General features: G+C 42.0%; 1 protein-coding gene across 17 annotated transcripts in view; it reads left to right on the top strand.

Annotated features, from left to right (window-relative positions):
• PDLIM5 (PDZ and LIM domain 5) overlaps positions 1 to 26,591 on the top strand; it is a 423,776-nt gene that overhangs the window by 301,592 nt on the left and 95,593 nt on the right. The window lies entirely within an intron of this gene.

Raw genomic sequence — 26,591 nt, 5'->3', positions numbered from 1 at the left:
CTAATTCTTTTGTCAGCATCAGGGCTTCCTGCAATGGACTTGCTGGGAAGCATCTCACTGGGAGCAGGTGGATGGGATTAGGGCAAGGTAAAGGTAAATATTTTATTTAGCAAGTTTAGGTAAAAAAAACCAAAAACCCATGTTGAACGACACTGTGAAATTTATAGGTACTGTATAATATATAATGTAGCCTGCATATTGTACATGTTAAAAGCATGCAGAGCAATGCTCAGAGCTGACTCTTTTTTTCCTTCTCACCTGTACCCTACACAAAATCCTACCATTTTACAAGGTATGATACCTTACGACCACTTCTTTATTAGTAAACCATATATAAGAGATCTGGAGAAAACGTTTTTTGCTGACAGACACCTACTGGCTTTCCTATGTGACTTACAGGTCAGGGAATGAATATTACAAATAATTTAAAGGTCTGGGCCTCTTAGAAATCCACAGTAGCCATTCCCCCCTCAAAAAGAAACTTCCTCTTTTGATCATATTGTCTTAGCATTTGCTTAATTTTAAATCTGGCATAGCACTAGACGTGTATTCAATCTCAGGATAGCAAATTCCTGTCAGAGACCATGACCAGTTCCTTTGGTTTCCCATCTTAGAGAGAAAAAAAAAAAAAAAACAGGATCACAGCTCATTTCTAAGGGCACAGCTGTTACAAGAAAGTAAAGACTCACAGGTCATGTCCCAGATGCCAGCCCACACTAACCCAGCCAGCATAAAACTCACAGCAACCTAATGGCCTGATCCCGCCAGACCTTTTCCCATAGATATAGCATGGGAAAGAAGCCTTAGTGAATCAGGCTGTTAAGTGGATTCAAACCAGCCCATTTTATTAGAGTTGCATGAGTCCATATTTTCAGATCAACAGCTTTACCCATCGACCAGCCTTTCCTGACTCCTTCAAGAAGAGGTCAAAGTATCACACATTTGGACCAATGAGGTTTGAACACAGTGGCCCTTTTAACTTTGTTGACCAATCCTGATTGTTCTCATAGTACAATGGCCCATTCTCTTGTGTGAAAGGGAGAAACACTTTCCACCACAGTCAGATTTATCGAAAAGCTCTTTATTTTTGGCAAGTGCTATTTTTGTTTTAAAATACAATTTTAAACTTGTTTTAAAGAATGAGTGTGTTTAGCTCATTTAATCATTGTATGAGTAATCTAAAGGTATGCAAATTGCTTTTGCTTGGTTTTTTGTTTATTTGTAGCAGAAGGTTTATTTGGGATGGGGGAAAGGGTCATTTTCTCTTTTTTTTTTTTTTGCATTTGTCAGATTTAGCAGTTTAGAATCAGAATTATGTTGTGGGCAAAAATATACTGCAAAATTATTCAAAGAGTCCACAAGTCCAGTTGCTTAGACAGTTTTGAAACAACACGTGTTTTTGCCCGAGGATTTTATTTCCTGAATCTTTTAGAAAGGAAATAAGTTTCATAGTTACAAAGAGATTGATGAACATTTCATAATATGAAGCTCCCTTCTTTGGTGCAGAATATCGCACATAACAGCATTTGTTGTGTAACTTTGTATGTCGTCAAGTGTTGGAGATGGTTTTCCCTGTAGTAAACAAGGCAGTAAATGGAGCCACAACTCGCTCTGGCAAGACTGGGAGGAGTTATCACGCCAGATATTATGAAGGCTGGAGTAGGTAATCTTTGGCCTGTGGCAGCCACCGCTCCCCACAGATTGAGCACTTACCAGGGTTTACAAGGAGTAGGGACTAAGTAGGAATCAGACACGGAGCAGGAGCCATGTAGGAAGCAGGAACCAGGCTGGATGAACAGCAGTTTCCCAGAGCAAACTCCATAAAGACTGTTGGACTAGCAAAGGTATGTCAGGCTAGAGCTCTTTATATTCAGCCCTCAATTTAAGGCACATCCAATGGTGGCCCAATAGAGAGCTTCCTTACTCTGATCTGCTTGATAGCTCCCATCACAACTATTCATGAACAAGATTGGCTCACTGCAAGGCTCTCAGCTTTGAATACCCAGGGCCATGAGTTTGATCCCTGTTGCCTAACCACTAAATTTAAAAAGGCTCAATGTCAACCAATGGTAAAGCAGCATTAAAAATGCTATACAACATCACAGTGTGCTCTGACCACCCTGAGATTTTGAACTGAATTACCTGTTTCCTTGTAGAAAATAAAAACAAGCATATATTCTAAGTGATAAGAATCAAGGACACGTGGACAGTGTGAGCTGGGTGATCCTGGGCACTGTACTGGCTGTCAAAAATTTGAATGAAAGGTTCAAGAGTTATTCAATAAAGATGATCATATAAAGGTCAGTTTCCCTATAGGAAAGTAGTCTAAAAAAAAAAAAAAGCATGACTTTTTCTTCTATCTAATGTCTGTCCATTCACTCTTTCCTGGTTTGCACTCTTTCCATACTGTTGGCTGTCAGGATGAGTTCTGCTGAATGTGCTAATGTTCCTTTCTAAATTAAAACAGGATTCAAAATTGACTCCTAAATCTCTCACTGAAAGAGAGAAGCTTGCATTGAGTTCACCTTGACTGACATGGAAAACACATCAAGATTACTGCCACCTATTTTCTGAATCTTGGATTACTCCTCAAAAACCAATTCGTGATTTAATGAACTTCTCATTCAGGCTACAGACAGCTGCTGTCCTGACCTTCCCAACTGGGACAATAATCTGTATATCATTAGCATATAAGTACCCCTTCAAACCAAGGTATAACATAATCTCCCCAAAATTCACATAAAAGTATTATATAATGAAGGGTAAACCTTGAGGAACCCCACAATCAAAATTCACAGGGGTGGACAAGGTGCCGTGCACCCTTACCATAACAGATCTCCCAGGCAAAAACATATCTTCTCTGATACCTAACCATCCAAACCCAATAATACTGTACATCTATCCAAAGAGATAGAATGATCCACTAAATCAAATGCCGAGGTCAAGTCCAATAAAACTTGTTTCCCCCATCCACCCAAATTAACTGAGACTAAGCAGTCTCTATACTTTGACCTGCTTGAGAGCCTGCTTGACGAGAATCCAGACCCTCCGATTCCTCCAAGGAAGCTGACAGTTGTGGATCACTAAGAATCCACTTTGTGAAGAGCATAAGACAATAATAAAAAAAAAGAAATACATCTGCTGGGCTCAGGGTATGAGCCATTCCTAGCAGTTTATTTAGTTAAAGCCTCATGAATGCAGCCAGTGCCAGCTGTGGGACAAACAACAAAATGTATTTTATGGCTCATGCCGCTTCATCAGTACATCTCCTTGGTGATACCGAAGTACAATCACAACCCAAACACCACAAGTCATGAACTGTGGACATGGGGATAAAAAGTTGGCTATACCATAACTTTCATTAGGTTTTGTTAAGAATTATTTCCATGAGAGAATGGAAATGTTGACCCTATAGCAAATGTATGATATGATATTTCTGCTGTGTATTTAAATCAGAAGCTCAAGACAATGTAATTAGATTAGTACTCCTTTTATTACAGAACAAAAAATCAGATTCTAGCATGCAGTAATGAGAGAGAGCCACTAGGTGGCAATAGCAGGCTTTACATGCAATTAAAGTCTAAGGGCCAGATTTCAGTTTGTCAGAAAAATAGGGCATAAGAACAAACTGCAAGTAAGGCTGTTGCAGTTTTGAAATAGTACATCTTTTACTCAAGAATTAAATTTCCTGAAACTTTGGGAGGAAAGGAAATCTACTACAGAAAATATAGCACAAACAAAAATGCGTCGTGCAGTGGGGAAACATCGTGTGCGGCGATGTTTTTGGACTTCAATCATCGCGGGCCGAGAGAGAGAGAGAGAGAGAGAGAGAGAGAGAGAGAGAGAGAGAGAGAGAGAGAGAGAGAGAGAGAACCTTACTATAGGGCCTATGCCCTACATAGGTATTTGAATCCCTATGGGAGGGCTACCTACTAACTCGGGGTGGGGATTAGGTATGAGCGTCGGGGGTTGGAGGCCACTTTCGCATTCCACATGAGACCTACGGACAGAACAGTGGTCTCTAGTGCAGATTTGCTGGCCGTCGGAGTGAGGACGCTCACTCCAAGAAGTGGTTTGGGCAACGTTCTCTCTACCTAGCTTGATGGACACTCTACCTGGGCAACAACATGCTAGGTGGAGAGAACGTTGCCCAAATCTCCTCTTGGAGTGAGCGTCCTCACTCCGACGGCCAGCAAATCTGCACTAGAGACCACTGTTCTGTCCGTAGGTCTCATGTGGAATGCGAAAGTGGCCCCCAACCCCCGACGCTCATACCTAATCCCCACCCCGAGTTAGTAGGTAGCCCTCCCATAGGGATTCAAATACCTATGTAGGGCATAGGCACTATAGTAAGGCGCTCTCTCTCTCTCTCTCTCTCTCTCTCTCTCTCTCTCTCTCTCTCTCTCTCTCTCTCTCTCTCTCTCTCTCTCTCTCTCTGTGCTTAAACTTAGACCCCAGATAATCTCTGACTTTCCTTTACCCCAAGCTTTGTAGAATCATTTTTTTTTTAAGTACATTTTTTCTCTGAAAAAATGCTCTTTGTACATTTATACCTTTTTCGTTATGTGAATGTCTCTAACATATCCCCCTGTCTCTCCTCTCCTCTAGGATAATACATATTTAAGTATTTTAGTCTTTTCTTAGAAGGCTTTTGGTGTAGACCTCATACCAATTTATTAGCTCTTCTCTGGTTCGTCTCTAGCCTTTGTCCTTTCTCAGATACGACCTCCAGAACTAGACACAGTATTCTAAGTGAGGTCTCATCAATGCTCCCTACAGAGGCATTTTCACCTCCTCTTTTTCTACTAGTTATGCCTCTCCCTATGCCACCTAGCATTCCTCTGGCTCTGGCAACCACCTTAACACACTATTTTGCTACCTTTAGATGATCAAATGCAATCACTCCAAGATCCCTCTTTGTGGTGCACAATAGTATCTCTTCTTGGCCCCACTATATACTGGGCCCATGGACTTTTGTACCCCCAAAATGCATGATCTTGCATTGAACCTTAACTACCAATCACTTGACCATTCTTCAGATTTTCTTAGATGACTTGTCATTCTGTTTTCACCTTCAAGGGTTTTACACTCTGTTGCAGATCTTAGTGTCAACTGCAAAAACGGCAAACCTTTCGTTTTAGCCCCTCTGCATATTGCTGACCAAGACGATGAGCAGGATCCAAACTCTTTTTTCCTTTCAGTAAATTCTGTTAACTATTACCCTCCTTTTTATCTCTCTCTGCACTGCTTTCTAAGCCAGCCCTCCATCTGGCTATTCAGTTTATTTAGGAAACTCCAGTGGGATATTCTTAAAAAGTTTGCTGAAATCCAATTATACAACACAGTGCCTGCACTTTCAGGGCCATAAGGTGACTGCTGAAATTGCTGATGCATCAGAAATTTTGCTGCTGGCATGTGACCGACTCTCTGAGCTGCCCTTCCTAGCCTGACATCATCGATAAAAGGCTAACACGTGCAACATAGAGCCGGCCTTTGATGATGATGTTAGACTGTGGGAGGTAGTTAAGAGTGTTGGCTGCCCAGATGCAGGAGCAGTGCTTTATTTTATCGGTAACTCATGCCGGCAGTTAGGGCAACCTGCTGCTTGAGGTGAAGGATGGGATAGGATGAGATGCCGCTGCCCCTGCTAACGTGCCCACAAGGGATGCACTCTCCAAGAAACAAGCCCACACCAATTTACCATACAAAATAAAATTCAGATTCTGGTGTTACCCCAGAAATAGCCAGACAAACCTTTCACTGCCAGAAACTGTTTGAAGCAACACCTGGGAGCTTTTTGATTTTTAAGTCACCCTGAGAATGTCGTGAATTAGTGGAGAGGAGGTGAAGGGGGAGCAGGGAGCACACCAACTTTCTCCTCTCACATACACACACAAAACCCTTCTACCCTCCCTTCTTCTTACTCTCCTCTTCCACTTCTTTTCCTCTTTTCCCCTTTTCTCTCTTCTTCTTACTCTCCTCTTCCACTTCACTTCCCCTTTTCCTCATGCACACTCTTTCTTTCCCTCTCAGTCACTCACCCCTCCCTTTCCTCTTAGTAACTCACCCCTCTTAGTAACTCACCCCTCTCTGCCACTCACCCCTTTCCCTTCCTTCTCAGTCACTCACTCCCCTTCCCATCCTTCTCAATCATTCAACTCCTCTCCCTCCCTCCCTCCCACTCATTCGTGACCACGCAGGTTCTTTTCTCACTGGGGAGGGACGGGAACTCTTCTAGTGCATCACCACAGGGCGATGCTGTGCTGGCCAGTGCCAGCTTTTTTGCTGCTCTTTGTGAACAATTACTGTGCTGGCCCCTCCTCATTCTGTTTTTTGGGGGTTTTTTAAATGTTTAATTTGTAGTCTTTTTTTTCTAATCGGGGCCATTGCAAGGGTATTAGGCACCCTAAGTGAATCGTACAGCTTTGTGCCTGGCCCTCTCCACACACAATTTAAAATTATGCATTTACAATACAAACTTTTACATGAAAAAGGAAACTGAGTACAGTCTATTGAAGTAAAAGTATAACTAATATGTATATTATATTTACATGCACTGCTGTGGTGCAAACCAGAAAACCCTGCATAAAAGTAAAAACAATACACTTGGAACACAAATGGTACGAGGACGTAACGCATGTTAGGTGTGGGCTTGATCCTCAAAGTCCTGAGCAGCTACCATTGCAATATCATGTAATTACCATTACAATATAATAAACCTCCCATTCTAAAACAGCACTAACTGCCAGCACTCAGTTACAACCCTACCTATGAAAAGGCAGCACTGAAAATATTACAGCAGGCCCTAAAGCATCAGTACACTCCTATTAGGAAAACAAACAAGCCAAGCTGCTATAGATCCCTACATAGAAACAACATGTTAGCAAATATTTAACCTTACTCACACATGCAGAACACAGACAGAAGCTCACCAAATACAGAATAATATGACCATAAATTATAAAGGGAAAAGTACAGACAAAAACTGAACTGGAAACTGCAGCAAGTTAGATTCTGTATGAAATGCAACAATGGAAAAACAGAAACATCACCATTCCACAGAAAACAAGTAAGAAAATCAAGAAACATAAAACATCAATCATTATAGTAAAACCATACTAATAAAAATTAATATTTTAAAACAGCTGATGAAGAACATCTAATAATTAAAAACTCATTTTTTAAAATTTCCCAAACACCCATATAATAATTCAAATCATCATACAGATCAAATATCACCTGATTAATTAAAATCAATAAGAATTAAAAATAAAAATCACTCACCCTCCATACATGGGAATTTTTGACTTCCAATCATACTGAGATTGTCATTGATTAGTGGGAGGGGAAGGGAGGTGCACAAACTTTCTCCCCGCTCATATACATACACGTTCATTCTCATTCTCACGCAGACATAGAGGAACGCTCTTTCAGAACTCACATTCACAGACACTTCATACACACCAGCTCCCTCTCTCTCTCTCTCTCTCTCACACCACATGCTTACTTTCTCTCTTTCAGACACACACAAGATTTTCAGAAGATGTTTGACAATCATCTTCTGAAAATCTATTCACCATTCTTCCCCTAACACAATTTTCACAACTCTCCGCTTCAAATTTTATAATGTGTACCCACCTACCATTAACATATCAATCAATGCTACCAGCAATTTATCTATGCTTGTCACCTCACCGCATAGCCCCCCCGACTTTGGTATCTCAAAAATTTTATCTGTGTCTGCCAACACCTACTCACAAGCCTGTACATAAGTTAAAGAAGATAAATTGAATATTTATGCACATAATATAATGAAGAATACTGTATTGTAGAGTATCTCCTTCCCTTCCTAATTAAGTTTGCATCCCCTTAGTCTTTCCCCTAAGTAGCTCCCGTTTATTGTTTCTCCCTCCCCCAGTTCATAATCAGTTACACTGTAAAGCCGTTGTTCTGCATTTCTTGTTTAATGTTAACCGATGTGATGTTTTTAACGAATGTCGGTATATAAAAAAAAAGTTAAATAAATAAATAAATAAATAATGAATAGAGTCCCTCGTCAGAAGCTTCTAAGTAAACTAAAGTCATGGGATAGAATGCAATGTCTTTTTGTGGATTGCAAACTGGTTAATAGACAGGAAACAGAGTGTAGGATTAAATGGTTTTCTCAGTGGAAAAAGGTAAACAGTGGAGTGCCTCAAGGATCTGTACTTGACCAGTGCTTTTCAATATATATATATAAATGATCTGGAAAGGGAAACGACAAGTAAGGTGATCACATTTGAGATGATCCAAAATTATTCAGAGCAATTAAATCACATGCAGATTGTGATAAATTGCAGGAGGACCTTGTGATACTGGAAGATTAGGCATCCAACTGGCAGATAAAATTTAATGGGGATAAGTGCAAGGTGATGCATATAAGGAAAAATTATCCATGCTGTAGTTACACAGTGTTAGGTTCCATATTAGGAGTTACCACCCAGGAAAAAGATCTAGGCAGGATAGTGGATAATACATTGAGATTGGCTCAGTATGCTGCGGTGGTCAAAAAAGCAGAATGTTAGGAATTATTAGGAAGGGAATGGTGAATAAAACAAAGAAATTCATAATGTTTCTGTATCACTCCATGGTGAGACTGCATCTTGTGTACTGTGTGCAATTCTTGTTGCTGCATCTAAAAAAATATAGTTGTACTGGAGAAGATACAGAGAAGGGTAATCAAAATGCTAAAAGGGATGGAACGGCTCCCCTATGAGGATAGGCTAAAGAGATTAAGACTGTTCAGCTTGGATAAGATGGCTGAGAGGGGGATATGATAGAGGTCTATAAAATTATGAGAGGACTAGAACGAGTATGAATCAGTTATTTATGCTTTCAGATAATAGAAGAACTAGGGTGCATGTCATGAAGTTAGCAAGTAGCACATTTAAAACTAGTTGGAGAAAATTATTTTTCACTCAGTGCATAGTTAAGCTCTGGAATTCGTTGCCAGAGGATGTGGTTAAGGAAGTTATTGTAGCTGGGTTTAAAAAAGGTTTGGACAAGGTCCTAGAGGAAAACTCTATTAATTACTATTAATCAACTTGACTTAGAGAATATCCATTGCTATTACTGGCATTAGTAGCATGGGATCTATTTAAATTTTGGGTACTTGCCAGTTACTGTAACCTGGATTGGCCACTGTTGGAAACAGTATGCTGAGCTTGATAGACCCTTGGTCTGACCCAGTATGGCAACTTATATTCTTATCCCGCTCTCTCAGGCACACACACACAAATTGGCTCTCTCTCAGGCATGCACGAATGTGCACACAAACATACTGGTTCTCTCTCTCTCAGGCACACACACATAGATGGGCTTCCTTTCTCTCAGGCGCACACACACACTCAGGCTCCCTTTCTCTGTCAAGCACAGACAGGTTCTTACTGTCAGCATGTAGACTGTAGGGAGATATCCCATGTTTAACCACTGAAAGCACTCAATACGAATCATAATAGCCAAAGAGGGATGCAGATAGGTATGCTGAGCTGACAGGCCCCAAAACACTGTTACAGCTAAAGAAAATACATTTTTCCCAGATGAGAATTTTAAACCAGGACGGAAGGATACCTATCAAGATCTGCCTGTTTGTAAGCTGCTTTGTAAATAAACCAAGGCAGAGGGACAATGCAGCAACTTAAGCTCATAAGCAGAAGTCACGGACCGGCCAAGGGAAGTCCAAAGGTCAGAGGGATCCCCACCCTTGGTTGAAGGGGAGTATTCTGAAACAGAGAAAATGCTGATGCTGGCATACAGTCTCGGTGCAGACGTTGCAAACCCCCCACCACCAGCACGAAGAGAAGAGGAGGGGGGAAAAGACCTGCAATGCAGCAAAGACCCTCCATCCACTATATGATTATGCATGAGCTTATGCATATTTATCAGCTGGAAAGTATAAGATGGGGGGCACATAAAGAGAAGAAAAGCAGACCAAAGCCGCCCCAGCAACCCCTGCTATTGAGAAGAAAGAAGACTAGGTGTGGTCAGGAGACCAGAAAGAGGAGACACCATGCTTAGGGTTAGTCGGTGGTGAGGATCCGAGAGCAGCCCGGCAGCTCTTCCAGTACCAGACCCGGAAGCAAGCTTCCTTCCCAGACAGTTCTTCAGACCTCCAGCCAGAGCCTGCTTCAGAGGTAAACAGAAGGAAATCACCTGAAGTTGGAACCAGGAGTAAGTTAGCCATAAGTATTAATATATTAGGCAGGCTAAGATTTATGGCATGTTTGAAATCACCCATGGTACAGAACTTTCTTTAGGGTAAACTCGTGCTTAGTGGCCAGGATGTTAGAGACAGGAATTGTTATCTTCTAAATGCTAAATCTTGCCAATCTGATAAATAAATGTCTAATTCTGAGAACACATTGTCTTTTCCTGAACTTAGGATTGTGAAGTGGGAGGGAAACTGGACATGTCCTGTAACAAACAGGTCCCCCTGCACCCCTAAACTTACTTACAGGACCCCAGACATAACAGAGACCAGTCAAGAGCTTCACCTTTACCAGCCTAAGTTCCCCTTGGGTTGAGCCTTTTTGTGCCAGGGCCAGCAGCACCTAGGAAAGAGTCTCTGATGATGATTGAAGAGGTGGTCCAAAGCAAGGCTAAGGTCATAGGTCCAGGTGAGTGGCAAGGGCAGGTGGCAAACAGGCATATTCAGTCCAGGTGGAGATCAAGGGCAGGCAGCAAACAGGCGTATCCAGAGTCCAAGCGAGCATCAAACATGGTGTCTGTCCGTGGAAGAGGAGGAGGGCTGAGACAGGCAGGTGAGGAGTGGGGCAGGCTGAGGCGAAGACTGGAGCAATCTGGGATGAAGACTGGAACAGGCTGAAACAATGGCAGGAACCAAGCAGAGGAGCAACATGCACTGCCCATGGTAGCTAGACCTGTTGCTGAGGCAAGTTGCTTCTGGGAAGCTGCCCTTTTATAGGGCAGCACTGAAGAGGGCATATCTAGAGGCCACTGGGGCTTTCCCGCCACGGTCCCTTTAAAAGCAGGGAAGAGGCATGCATGCATGCCTAGGGAGAGGCGCAGCACATTGGAGTCTGTGGCATCCTGCTGCATGGTGGGCCAGCAGCGTCCCGCTGCATTGGCAAGTGGTGCCCTACTGGGAGATGAGTTAGTGACATTTCGATGTATCTGGGAATGGTGCACCCCACCCGAGACTGGAGAGTGAGGGTGGCAGTTCGTGGGGTTAGCCTGTGGACTGCTAAAAACACCCATACACCTTCACACAAGGTTCATATCTCTCTCTTGAAAACACACATTCACACAGGCTCCTTCTCTCTTGCAAACTCATACACTCCTGCACATAGGCAATGTCTCTATTTCACACCCCTTCACACGGGCTTCCTCTCTCACACACAAACATGCACCCTCACAAAATCCTTCTCACACAGACTCTCACTTGTGCTCCACAGACACACAGACAGCCTCCCTCAACATTGTTGGCAAGTGGGATGGGCTCCGCTCGCCCCCACCTGTTGTTTTTAGCCACAATCAGGATGGGCTGTGATTGCAGTCCACCTGGGCCTCAATTATCTTATCTGCGAGTAGGATGGGCTCTGCTAGTGGCCCACCCAGCATCTCCAAATGCTGCAGAGTAGGGGAGTTCTGCACAAATTCTGCATTCCGCAGTAGCACAGAATTCCCCCAGGATTAAAATTGATGGTACATGGTACACCCTTGTCTAAAGTTGGAGGTGCCTGTGCACTATGGACACTATGCCCCTGCACAACTTATCCAATTCTCTAGTCAACCAGTCAAAGAAATTAAATTTGGTAAAACCCATGCTACTTCAAATCCTCCAACCCACTGAATTGTAGATATTTCACTATACTGACCTTAAGTAGAGTCGCCATTCATTTTCCCACTACTGAGCTTAGACAAATTATCCTATAATTTCTGACCTTTTTTTTTTTTACCTTTTCTATGAAGAGGAATAAGCTCTGCCCTTCTCCATTTCCTGAAGAATTGCTCCCATCTCCAAAGATTTAATGAACATATCTTCAGCAGACCTGCCAGAACCTCTCTGAGCTCCCTTAATATCTCAGGATTTATCCCTTCTGGTCTCATAGCTTTGTCCACTTTGTTATGCTAGTTCCATACAAAAGCTTTCTTCCTTAAATGGTGTGGTATGTACCCTACATCCATATGGCAACATTGGGCAGTCCTTCAGTAAACACTGAGCAAAAATATTTTAGTATTTTTGCTTTTTCCTTGTCCCCTACTACATAGTCCTCTTTTTTTTTTTTCCTCTGAATTTTCCAGTTCCACTGCGGTCCTTCCTCCTTTCATTGGCATATCTGAAAAATGTCCTTTCACCTCACTTTACAGCCTTGGCTATCTTTTCTTCTGCTTGCGCCTTTGCCATCCTGACTACTGCCCCAGCTTCTTTAAGTTTTACCAGTCTTCCCATTGCTCCTCTTGCTGAGATCCCTTGTACATTTGAAATGCAATTCTTTTTGCCCTTTTTCACCCCTCCAATCTCTCTCTCTCTCTTTTATATAGTAACCTAACATAGACATTAGCTATCCTTACTTTAGATACTTTTAAGTTAACTCGCTGTTCTATTTCACAAAGAACCTCCCTTCCTGTGAGTGGTTCCTTAAGGAACTCTCTGATTTTAGCAAAATGAGTCCTCGTGAAGTCCATCATAGTATGACCTCTTGGTGCTTTGTGTCATACATTAAACCACACCATCTGATGATCACTAGAGCTCAGGTGACCATCTGTCTGGATAGTGGAAACACTTTCTGCATTTGTAAGCAACAGGTCTAGCGTCACCCCCACCCTTTTGCCTGAGGAGATCCCCTTGAAGGGAGTCCTGGTTTTCACTACTTCTAACTGATTCCATAGATGGGATATTGTAATCCGCATATGGCAGATAAAATTCTTCCACCAGCAACACCTCCCCCCTTCATTGCAGTCTTATTTCAGCCTTTGATTAGGTTGCTGTCTAACTCTTCTGCCTGTGATGGAGGTCTATAGATGACTGTGGATGGAAGTGCCATCACCCTTTTCCGAGGAAACTCACAATGGTGGCTGATAAAATAAAAGATAAAAGAACAGCTTTTAAGAAATATAAAAGATCCCAAAGGGAGGATCACAAGGAAGATATCTGATAAAACTGAGGGAGACGAAGAAAGTAACCAAGAAAGCAAAAAGTCAAGCAGAACAAAGGATTGCCAAAGAGGTAAAGAGAGGTGACAAAACGTTTTTCAGATACATCAGTGAAAGGAGAAAGTGAAAGGTGAAAAGGATCAATGGGTGGAAGATAAAGAAATGGCAGAAAAATTAAACAAATTCTTCAGTTCAGTGGTCTTTAAAGAAGACCCCGAAGAAGGACCATCGCTAGTTAACAAGAAACTGGAGGGGAGTGGAGTGGATGAAACTCCATTTACAGAAGAGAATGTATGGGAAGAGCTAGGAAAACTGAAAGTGGTCAAAGCCATGGGGCCTGATGAGGTTCATCCCAGGATACTGAGGGAACTCAGAGATGTGCTGGCAGCACCGCTGCGTGACCTGTTCAATAGATCCCTGGAAACGGGAGTGGTGCCGAGTGATTGGAGAAGAGAGACGGTGGTCCCTCTTCACAACAGTGGAAGCAGAGAGGAGGCTGGTAACTACAGGCTCCCTTGGTAGTGGGAAAAGTATTAAGAAAGAATAGTGAACTATTTACAAGCAGCAGAATTGCTGGACCAGAGGCAGCATGGTTTCACCAAGGGAAGGTCCTGTCAGACAAATCTGATAGACTTTTTTGAATGGGTCGAGGAAGAGCACTTGATGTCATCTACTTGGATTTTAGCAAAGCTTTTGATATGGTCCCGCACAGGAGACTTGTGAATAAAACGAGAAGCTTGGTAGTGAGTGCCAAGGTGGTGGCATGGATAGCAAACCGGTTGAAGGACAGAAGGCAATTGTGTGATGGTAAATGGAACTTACTCGGAAGAGAGAGCAGTGATGAGCGGAGTGCCACAAGGGTCGGTGTTGGGACCAGTCCTGTTCAATATCTTCGTGAGCGACATCGCGGACGGGATAGAAGGTAAGGTTTGTCTATTTGCAGATGATACTAAGATCTGCAACAGAGTGGACATGCCGGAAGGAGTGGAGAGAATGAGATGGGATATAAGGAAGCTGGAATACTGGTCGAAGATATGGCAGCTGAGATTCAATGCCAAGAAGTGCAGTCATGCATATGGTGTGTGGAAATCCGAAAGAAATGTATTCGATGAGGGGTGAAGTGCTGATGTGCACGGAGCAGGAGAGAGACCTTGGGGTGATAATGTCTAATGATCTGAGGTCAGCGAAACTATGTGACAAGGCGCTAGCTAAAGCCAGAAGAATGCTAGGCTGCATAGAGAGAGGAATAATGAGTAAGAAAAGGGAAGTAATTATCCCCTTGTACAGGTCCTTGGTGAGGCCTCACCTGGAGTACTGTGTTCAGTTCTGGAGACCGTATCTCAGAAGGGACAGAGACAGTATGGAGGCAGTCCAGAGAAGGGTGACCAAAAAGGTAGAGGGTCTTCATTGAATGACTTATGAGGACAGATTGAAGAATCTAAATATGTATACCCTGGAGGAAAGGAGGAACAGGGGTGATTATGATACCGTCTTTCAGATACTTGAAAGATTTTAATGATCCAAAGTCAACGACAAACATTTTCTGTTGGAAAAAATCAGCAGAACCAGGGGTCATGATTTAAAACTCCAGCGAGAAAGACTCAGAGCCAATGTCAGGAAGTATTTCTTCACGGAGAGGGTTGTGGATGTCTGGAACGCCCTTCTGGAAGAAGTGGTGAGGACCAAAACTGTGAAGGATTTCAAAAGGGCACGGGATAAACACTGTGGATCCATAAATTCTAGAGGATGTGAATGAAATGAAGAGAAGAGGCATGGGGGTGGCTTACAGGAATGACGGCTACTACCCTTATTCAATAAACATACACACGGTTAATGAGACTCCAACATTGCTCTATGCGTCAACGACAAGAGGAAATGTGGGAAAAAGGATCTGCATTCACAAATAAGCGTGGGAGTAGCTTGCTTGTTATGGCGGTTACTACCCCAAACCAGCAGGCCGATACAGTAAAGTCCGCGGGAGAGCGGACGAACGCCTGCTCTCCCGGCGCACGCACCGGCCCTTCGCCGGTGCGCGCAATACTCTATTTAAATTAGGTGACGCGGTAGATCCCGGTAAAAGGAGGCGCTAGGGACACTAGCGCGTCTCTAGCGCCTCCTTTTTGACAGGAGCGGCGGCTGTCAGCGGGTTTGACAGCCGACGCTCAATTTTGCCGGCGTTTCTATGATTGTATGTTTTCTTTCCCCAGACACCTTGATTTTCTGTTATTTTACTTGCATTAGTTATGTAAAGTTCTTCTACTCCCCCCTTTCAGGAGGGGCAATGTAAGTAGAAAAGATTATAGCCAGGTAGAGCTGTATGCCAATCATGAGGCTCATTGAACCAAGTTTCTTTGATAGCCTCCACCATTATTGTTTCCAAGTTTGGAATTGTATTTTCCAGATTGCAAGCATTTATGCTCATAGCTTTCCAGATATTCCTGCCCCATTTCCTTGTCTTCCCACTCCCTGTTCTCATACCTGTTCCCCTTGCCTTTCCTGCTCTTATTAAGTCTTGTGAAATTAACAGGTTTGTTTTTCACCACTAATTGGGACGGTGACAGCCTGATTTTATGAGCTTTGGTTCTCCATCCCCCTTATCCAGTTTATAGTCTTGTCCGTGTATGATATGAACTATTCAGGTAGGATCCTAGACCCTGACTCTGTCAGATGTAGCCCAACCCTCTGGTAGAATTAATTGTGGCCTTCCACATATCACCCCATTCTACAAGATATCCAAAACCCTCCTACTTACACCATTTCTCCAGTCATGTATTGAAAGTTTTAGTGCAGCATGATCTATCCTGGCCTTTAACATACACAGGTAATATCCCTGAAAATACCACAGTTCTTGCCCACAGCTTAAAGCCATCCAACAATTTCTTTATTTATTCCTTTTTGATGCTTACTTGGCTGTTGGCCAGGTAAAAAAAATTCCTCTGAGTCTTGCCTAAAAGTGCTTAGCCTTTAAAGGTGATCAACCTTGAGTATGGGTATGTAAAAGTTTTGCTTGGGCTTTAGTGCTCACCTTTTTGGAAGATATTTCATATTTAGTAATCCAAGGTGTCATAGTGGATAACACATTGAAATCGTCGGTACAGTGTGCTGCGGCAGTCAAAAAAGCAAACAGAATGTTGGGAATTATTAGAAAGGGAATGGTGAATAAAACGGAAAATGTCATAATGCCTCTGTATCGCTCCATGGTGAGACCGCACCTTGAATACTGTGTACAATTCTGGTCGCCGCATCTCAAAAAAGATATAATTGCGATGGAGAAGGTACAGAGAAGGGCTACCAAAATGATAAGGGGAATGGAACAACTCCCCTATGAGGAAAGACTAAAGAGGTTAGGACTTTTCAGCTTGGAGAAGAGACGACTGAGGGGGGATATGATAGAGGTGTTTAAAATCATGAGAGGTCTAGAACGGGTAGATGTGAATTGGTTATTTACTCTTTCGGATAGTAGAAAGACTAGGGGGCACTCCATGAAGTTAGCATGGGGCACATTTAAAACTAATCGGAGAAAGTTCTTTTTTACTCAACGCACAATTAAATTCTGGAATTTGTTGCCAGAGGATGTGGTTAGTGCAGTTAGTATAGCTGTGTTTAAAAAAGGATTGGATAAGTTCTTGGAGGAGAAGTCCATTACCTGCTATTAAGTTCACTTAGAGAATAGACACTGCCATTAGCAATGGTAACATGGAATAGACTTTTTTTGGGTACTTGCCAGGTTCTTATGGCCTGGATTGGCCACTGTTGGAAACAGGATGCTGGGCTTGATGGACCCTTGGTCTGACCCATTATGGCATTTTCTTATGTTCTTAACTAATCTAAGCGGGATATCCACCATATATTACAGTCACCCTACTGCTCAAGAAAATATTCATGAAATCATTTGAGGTCATATTCATCTGCTTACTGTACTCCAAAACATGGCCGAAAACAAGTCCGAGCATAGCATGGAAGTTCAATTTATTAGGCAGCTATGAAAATGGATACAAATGCAAAATGGCCCTAGTGCTTTAAATGTGTCACTGTATCAAGAGCCTTGTGCTGCAGCGTAATCAAATGACTTTGTGAACAATCACTGTCCTTTGGTGAAACACCTTGGTGCACATTGAGCAGTGCCTCAAGGTGTTGGGCTCTTAGTTGTACTATGCACAACTGCCCTTTGGATTGTGTGGTGTAAACATCCCATCTTCTGCACTGTCTGGTGGAGCCGATTGTTACGTGCTCCAAAGAATCTGACATTCTGAACCAAATATGGATTTTTATGGCTTAAATTGTAATGGAACCCCAGAACATTTGCTTGAACTTCCCTTGCAGTATATTCAAACCTATAACTGTGCCTGCTAAAGAAGAGGAAGGTTGTTAGAGGCACCATATGATGATGTTCTAAGTAATCAATTCCTGATAGAGAAATGATTGAAAATTTAAAAAAAAAAAAAAACCCGCTTGCTTTCTTCTACTTTGCAATGAGGGATGCCGCCAGCCTTGAAAAGGGTTCTGCAGAAACTGCCTTGGAAGTTTGACCTGGTACCTTGGATGCTGGTGACTGGGTGGCATGGAGACCAAGCACAAACTGCTCTATACAACAGTTCATGGTTTGTGAGCCATGCCAGCAATAATGGAATGAGCTAGGGATAGCTCCAAACACCTCGGCAGTTCATCAGACAATAAAGTATCGTGTTACCCAGGGTGCAGTGCACCATGTATGAGCTGCTTGACTTGCCTTTTGAAAAACAAACTATAAATGCACATATGCAGTAAAGATCAATTATCCAGAAAAGCCAGTGCCAAAGCCATTCAGGCTAATGGCACTTCTAGATAATGGGAGTTCTAGATAAGTGCAGTTTTCTGAAAAAAGGAATTTCAGAGAGTGGGAGTTTTTCAGATAAAGGATCACATGATGCCAACCAATTCATGGATGAAAGATTTTCCAGATAATAGATCAAAGTCCAGGGACAGAGATGTTTTCTACATATAATGAAAGTTTCAAGTTAATGAATCTTAGAAAAACAGTGCTCTGCTGCATACATGTGTATGCACATAGTGGAGGAGGAGTAACCTAGTGGTTAGAGCAGGGGGCCGAGAACTAGGGAAGCCAGGATTCATATCCCATTGCCATTCCTTGTGACGTTGGGCAAGTTACTTCACCCTCCATTGTCCCAGGTACAAACCTATAGGGTAATTTACTAATCTGTGATATTTTATTGTGGGGGGGGGGGGTGTGAAATATCATTGGGGACATCCCTGACAAAATATTGTGGTGTCGATATTACACAACAAAAAATTGTGCGGCGAAACAGAGCCTACTCACACAATAGTGGCCCACCTCATCCGGGGCCACCATCTCATAAAAGGGTCCGAGGCCCTAAAATCACCGTCCAGATTTGCCCCCAAGGTCCTATGGAGACCCCGGCCCCCCCTCCACCTTCCAAGGCGACACGGCCTCCCCTCCAAAAAAAAAAAAAAACACCTTTGAATCTGCACAGTGGTGGCATGCTCCTCTCCCCAGTCCCCTCCCCTTGGTCTTAAAATCCAACCCCTTGCCCCAAGAAAAAAAACCCTCCCATTACCCCCCCCATGCATCAGCCCCCATCCCTCCCCCCTGCAGTCAAAATACGATAATTTCCCTGGGGTCTAGTGGTCCCCCTCAAGCCCCTCCCTCCACCAGAAAAAAAGATCCTGGTGATCTGGGGAGGCACCCCAACCACCCCTCCTCTACGTCTCTGAAGGCTCATTGCAGTATAGTAGGGGTCCAGAGTGCCCCCTAACTAAGTCCCATCGATGCCATTTTCCAAAATGGTGTTGACTTGTCTTTGCCCCTATCACGTGATGGGGCAAAGTCCAGGGACTGGCAGTTGGTCTACCCAGGTGGGCAAGGTGGGTGGCAGTCTACCCAGACCCACAGGGTCATTTCTGCATTGGTGGGGGTGCAGGTTTTTGGAGGCTTGTCTCTTTAACAGGCCTCCCAGGGACAGTGGGATGTGCTTTAGCATCTCGATGTCTCCAGAAACAAATAACTGCACCTTCCTAAAATACGTTAATATAATGTGGCTGAAGTTTTTCCAGTCAGCAGCATTATTTTGTTTGCATGGAACTGATTATTCATGAGCTGCTACGCGTGCATTAGGCAATTTTTATGCATGTAAATGCATGCAAAGCAGCTCATTTCAATAGGGGGAGGAAATTTTTGAAGGTATGCAATATATGGCATTTAAAGAACGTTAAATGCTGTTTTATGTGCAATATCTCTTTACCTCAGCTTACTTAATGTATTTTTTAGATTATGAGCCCTCTGAGGACAGGGAAAATAATTAATTTAATGTATCTAAATGTAACTTGTCTTGAGCTACCAATGAAAAGTGAAAGCTAAATAAATATATTGCCCGTTTTGCAGCTGCTTAATATGGCTCCAAACTTGAGAATAACATTTTAACTAGTAACAAATGTTCTCAAATTTGGGGATGCATTAAGTGATTGGCAAAATGTGCAATATTCTGGCCACTGAATTATTGTTTGACCAATTTGAAATTGAAGGAAGGGGTGGGGGCGATTCGTCATTTCTCCTAGAAATACCCAATGTTAAATACTTTTATCTTGACGTCGAGTAACTCATTATTCAGCCTCACCCCTTGCTCTGTCTCTAGCCCCAAACAATTTAAACATATGTCCATGTATCAAAATAAATTATATGCTGGCCATGTTTTAGTACAGATTGTGATTTCTCCAGAAGATCTTGATAGTTATACACCCTTCAGATCAGCAAAGTACTCTTTACTGCATCCCAGTTGTGCAGGGTGTGAAGATTACCAGATCATTTTAAACTGAAAAAACATCACGGAATTTTTTTTTTTTTTTCAATTCTTTATTTATAGTGTTTTTTTACGAACAAATACAAGGAATATACCTTGACGGAAATAACAGAAAAATTTAACAAAAGGAAACATTCAAACCATCATATATATATATTCATATACAATGGATTACGGAATATTTAAACAACTTCCCATCACCTCATACTTTGGACATAAATCAGCAATGTATTCCATTCATCTTTCTGTATGCATCACTAATGAAAAGACAATTACTAATATCCGATCAGAACTGATGTGATCAGTGAGGAAAAAGGCAACTACTCAGATTAGTGTCCCATTTGTTATATTGATAACTAGTGAGCGTCGCAAATGAGTTTGTAAGCTTTTCATTTAATCAAAATAATCTCATGAAAATAAATACACATATGAACATAAGGTATACTATGCTGGGTCAGACCAAAGTCAGCATCCTATCTCCGACCATGGCCAGTCTGGGTCACAAGTACCCCGCACGTCCAAAACAGTAGATCTTGTTACTCTCTTACAGGGATAGAGCTGGCTTTCCCTAGCCTACCTGGCTAATAATGTTTTGTGGATGTTTTTTTATGGAATCTATCCAAACGTTTTCAACCACAATATGCTGGTCATCTCTTCTGACAGATTCCACAGCTTGATTGTGAATAAAAAAGTACTTTCTATGATCTGTATTAAATCTGTGATTATTAGTTTCATGGAGTGTTCTGTGGTTTTAATATTGTTTGAAAGGGTAAATAATCCTCATTTATGTACCCATTCCACTGCACTCCACTCCTAATTTTGTCTTACCTCTCAACCTTCTCTCTTCCAAGGCAAAGAGCCCTAACATGCAGCCCATCATGGCGAAGCTGTTCCTTCACCTTAGTCATCTTTTTTGCCCTTCTCATCACCTTTTCTAATCTGTCTTTTTTGAGATGGTGTGACCAGAGGTACCAAACGCCAAAAAAGATGAGATAGAATAGTCTCCACTGCTGTGCAGACCTTTAGTAAATCTCAAGTTTTCACTTGAGATTTACTAAAGGTCTGCACAGCAGTGGAGACTATTCTATCTCGTCTTTTTTGGCGTTTGGTTTTGATTGCTAAGACGAGTGCCGCAGTTCTTTGTTACAGTGACCAGAGGTACACCATGGATCAATACAGTGGCAATAGGATCTTTGTTTTATTCTCTATTCCTTTTCAGATCATGTCTAACATTCTGCATATTTTTTTTGACTGCTAGCACATGCAAAGATGAGAACATCAATGTTTTGTCCATAAGGACTCCCAAAGTCCTTTTCCTGGCTGGTGACTCCTAAAACAGAATTCAGCGTTGTGTACCAATAGTTGGGATTATTTAGGTCTATGTGCATCACGTTGCAGTTGTCCATATTAAATTGCATCTGCCATTTAGATGTCCAGTCTCCTAGACTCGCAAGGGCCTTCTGCAGTTCCTCCCAGTTCACTGCTGTTTTAACAACTTTGAATAGTTGTGAGTCATCTACAAATTTGATTACCTCACTCACTCTTTTGTAGTTCATTTATGAATATAAATTGATATCAATCCCTGGGGCACTCTAACTATGACCTTTCTCTATTTAGAAAACTGATCATTTAAGCCTATCTGCTGTTTCCTGTCCACAATAGGACATCCCATGACCTTTTACTTTCCAGAGGAGTATGTCATGGGATATTGTCAGATGCCTTTTGAAAATTCAAATACATTGTACCAGTTGATTCACCATTATCTACAAGTTTATTTAAGCCTTCAAAAGACCTAATAGATTTGTACGAGAAGGCTTCCCTTTACTAAAACCATGTTTACTTCTCCCCATTAAGTCATATCTGTTTAGATGGGTCAGTAAGTTTGTTATTAAGAATAGCTTCTACCATTTTGCCCAGAACCAACATCAGGCTCACAGGTCTGTAGTTTCCCAGATCACACCTGGAACCCTTTTTAAAACTGATGTTACATTGGCCATCCTTAAGTCTCCAGGAACTGTGGCTGTTTTAAATAGTAGGTTACAGTTTACTGGTAACAGGTCTGCACTTTCATGTTTGAGTTCTCTCAGAACCCTGTGGGGTACATTTTAAAACACAGCGCGTGCGCGTACTTTTGTTCGCGCATCAGGCGCGAACACAAGTACGCCGGATTTTATAAGATACGCGCGTAGCCGCGCTTATCTTATAAAATCTGGGGTCTGTGCGTGCAAGGGGGTGCACATTTGTGCAACTTGCGCGCACCGAGCCCTGCGCGCGCTGCCCGTACCCTCCGAGGCCGCTCCGAAATCGGAGCGGCCTCGGAGGGAACTTTCCTTTCGCCTCCCCCCACCTTCCACTCTCTTCCCCCTACCTAACCCACCCCCCCCGGCCCTATCTAAACCCCCCTACCTCTGTCGCACAAGTTACGCCTGCTCGAAGCAGGCATAACTTTGCGCGCGCCGGGCCGGCTGCCGCGCGCCATGTTCCGGTCCGGAGGCTGGTCCGGAGGCCGCGGCCATGCCCCCGGGCCGAAACCACGCCCACGGCACCCCCTCCAGATGATGCGCCGACCGCGTCACGCCCCCCTGACTCGCCCACCCTAAGAAAGCCCCGGGACTTACGCGCGTCCCGGGGCTTTGCGCGCACCGGAAGCCTATGCAATATAGGCTCGACGCGTGCAGGGGCGTTTTAAAAGGGTTACGCGCGTACCTTATGCACATAACCCTTTTAAAATCCGGCCCTTGGTGAATACCATCCAGTCCTGGTGATATTCTTGTTTGTCAGTTTGATCTATTACATCTGCCATTGTCACAGAGATTTGTCTTAGTTTCTCAAAATCATCACCATCAAAGAAAGTTTATGGTGTGGGTTATGTCCCCAGCATCATCTTCAGTAAAGACCGAGGTAAATAATTTGTTCAGGTTTTTCTATTTCCTTGCTGTCCCTAAGCTACTCTTTACCTTTTACTCATGTAAAGGCTCAATGGACTCCCTCATGGGATTTTTGCTTTGAATGTATTTGAAAAAGGTTTTATTATTAGTTTTTGCCTCTCTGGCAAGCATCTTTTTTAATTTTTTTCATGGATTATCCCACTACTGGCTTACACTCTTGCCTGGTTTTCCTTACTAGGGTTTGCTTTCCATTTTTAAAAAAATCCTTTTTGGCTTTAACTGCTTCTTTCACAACCCTATTAAACCAAGCTGGCAGTTATTTGTTGGGTTTTTTGTTTTGTTTTTAGGTTTTTTTAACTTTTTTTTTTTTTTTTTAAATCTGTCAAATACATTTTCTTCTGGGCTTTCAAGCTGATGTTTTTAAACAAGTTCCATGCTTCATGTAAACTTTTAACCTTAGCAATTGCTCCTTGTGTTTCTTTCAACCTAATTTACTCATTCTGTCATAATTCTCCCTTTTTTAAAGTTATTTGCTACTGCAGTAGTTGTGCTTAATGATCTCTCTCCAGTGATTGTCAAATTTGATTGCATAATATGATTGCTATTGCTAAGCAGTAAGTCCTTGTACTGGGTCATTTGATTTATCCTGTCATGTCAATATAATTTATATCTTGTCCCATTAGTTTTCCTCCTATTGTGTCTCTGATATGCCTTTTACATCTCTATCCTCCTATAATGCAATACATTCTAACTCACCAATATTATTATTTTTACTTCTGGCATTTGCATAGACATTTTAAAGTATGTTTTCTTTTATTTGTATTTACCTATTATCAGATAATAAATGCAGTTTTGAGTCATTCATATCTTTATGCTCTTTATTTAAATCCAGTTGGCTACAGCCTCTCTATTGGGATAATCTACCTTCTCAGTTTTGTAATTATCTTTGGAAAATACTTCTCTCTGAGCCTTGCACTCCTTAGCAACTATTGACTTTCCCCTGTGGTCTCAGTTAAAATCTGTTCTGTCTTGTTATTAAATGTTAATACTTGGTTAAGGTGGAGCCCATCCTGTCAGCTCCCCCTTCTATAAAATGTTCCTCAGTTCCTAACAAATTTAAAGCCTGCTTCCCTGCACCATCTCAACCACATATTGGAGCTCATCCTGCCTCTGGGGTCTTGCATGAGGCATGGGGAACATTTATCAGCCAAATATACATTTGTTGACTAGAAACAAACTTTTGCAAAGGATATAAATCTGGCCAGACAATCCATTTCAATCAGAAATTAAAAAAGTAAAACTCTGTTCTCCAGGCCAGGAAGATGATAGAGCCATATCAGTTCTCGAGTCTAGACTAACAGTCTAAACAGAATGATCGCAAGAGACTAACACATGGATACAAACATTCTAGACATAAAATTTGAAACATTCCGGTCAATAAGGGTCACCAGTTCTGGTGCCATGTATGGAAATTGGAAGACACAAATTAAAGTAGAAAAATAATTACATAAAAGTTCCAGTCAAGTTATCTGTTTCTGCCCATTTGGGTGAAGAAGGTCTAAAGTGTAAATCCCATCACCACCACCACCAATGGACATGGGCTCAAGGACAAAATACTCAAGATCTTCCAGAACGTGATGTTGGTGGCCATACTGGTCTACTGTTAGTACTTCTAATTTCTTAGTGACGGCAGATAAAGACCAAATGGTCCATCTAATCTGCCCAGCTATTTGCTTGTGTTAGTAACTGCTACTTTGTGCAGGTTACCCCCGTGTAATGCAAAGACAGCTCTGATGTTAGAGGCTCCTAATCCTAAAATTTACAGGAACATATATTGTATGACAATTAGATGCAGTTTGTATGAAAATCCAAAATGCTGATGTTGAAAGAACCAAAGCTCCTGGGTCTATAAACAAATGGAACAGGTCCCACCCTTAAAATGGCTTATGTAGGCCTTGTTACCCAGATGCCTCTCGAAGGCATAAATGAGTTCACTTTGCCTTTACTGGAATGAAAAATGAGGCTGGATCCATCATTTTATTTTCCTTCTCATTGCGTCAGGCAGATGATTTTTTTTTTCTGTTTGAAGGCTCTGGATTGCACCTGGATGTCCCAACAGAGGATTTTAATTCCCACCAGAGTTTTCTTTAATACCCCTACTGCCATGCAGATGTTTAGAGTCTTTTGTTTTAAGAAACTTGGCATTCCAGCAATGACTGACCAGAAAACTATGCGCCCCCCCAGTTCAAGGCCAGCTTTTTAAATCATTACTGGTCTGGGCTCCCTTGCATTCTGGTAAACTGAAGATTTACTCATATCTGTGGGAAATGGTATTCACTTCACATCTATTAAGAAAAAAAACAAGCCACGTCTTTGAAAGCTGGTTATATTTACATTCCTGTAGCTTCAGGAGGATTGAAAGCGTTCTCTTTTATTCATTTTTAATTGAATTACTGTTTTACAGGTGGTTTCAGAACAGATTCTTTCCAAACAAAGCATCTGGAAAAGCAGATGGGTGCGTTGTCATCCTGAGCGTATGAATGTCATAAAATATGTTTGTAGGGGGGGAAGAAAAGGACATTTTATTTTATTGCATTTTTTTTTAAATTGCATTAGCTGAAAGTCTGCTGTCCTGGACAAAAACAATGGCCCAGCTGTGGAGAAATTGCAGTGTGTTGCAGGAGGACTGCTTTTGTTTTCACTCAGAGAACAGGAAAGTGAGTTCCTACTGTTCAGACGTCTGAAGTCCTGGGTTTTGGTTTCACTCACCCTTAGTGTTCTAAACTAGTCATCTTTTATAAGTTCATATGTGCTGTTGATGGTCTTTGTTATATTGCGCTTTTATATAAGGAGATCTCCTCTTGCTGTAGTTTAGTCCTAGTACAGAGCAGCCGATCAACTGTGTAAATTTACAGATGCCGTATGTCTAAAAAAAAAAAAAAAAAACTCTGGGGAAGAGTTCCCCCATGGCTAACATTGGTCCAGATGGCATTGTATCAAATTAGAGGGAGGGCTCGTGTCAGCTATTTGACCAGTTTATTGTTGAATACCTCTCTGATGCTTGATAACGTAATGATGTCCTCCAGAGGCGTCAAGAAAAAACACCGAATCTGCATTCAATCCACTATTGTCCCTGTGCTGCAGTCTAATTAATAGAAACATAGAACAGGTTGGCAAATTAAAGCCGAAATGATCCATCCATTCCATCCTTATCCATCTTCTGTCCACTTACCACAGACTTTAGTCGATCCTTGGTATTTCAGGTTTTTTTCCTACCCCCAGCATAGAAACATAGAACGTATGCTCTGTAGCCAGAAAATCCAAACAGCACTGTGCACCACTCAGCTAAAGTGAGGTTATTTATCACCTTAGTCAAGCACACAGAAAAGTTAAATCCCCAGCAATGTCCACAATTCATAACTCTTCCTCAGAGAACAGAATTCACTTGCTAATAGGTGCCCTTATTGATTTAACTGCAACCAACTATCCTCTTCTTAAATTGATTCAAAACATTTTTTTTTAAATTGGGATAACAGTGTTTTATCATGTTTTTTTTAAATTCTTTAACATTTTGAGGTGAATTTTCAAAGCCATTTATGCTTTTATGCATGTAAATGGCTGTTCTAAAATATGCTGGAGCCCATTGCATGTGAAAGCAAGCATATAACCTCATTTTGTGTATTCTTTCAGGTGTACTGTGGAGAAGTGTTCCAGGAAGCTGAGGTTAAAGGCT

Source organism: Rhinatrema bivittatum, chromosome 1 (assembly GCF_901001135.1).
Source record: "Rhinatrema bivittatum chromosome 1, aRhiBiv1.1, whole genome shotgun sequence".
In the NCBI taxonomy this organism is placed as follows: Eukaryota; Metazoa; Chordata; class Amphibia; order Gymnophiona; family Rhinatrematidae; genus Rhinatrema; species Rhinatrema bivittatum.
Note: the sequence above shows the minus strand (reverse complement) of the source record. Positions and strands in the feature narration are given on the sequence as shown.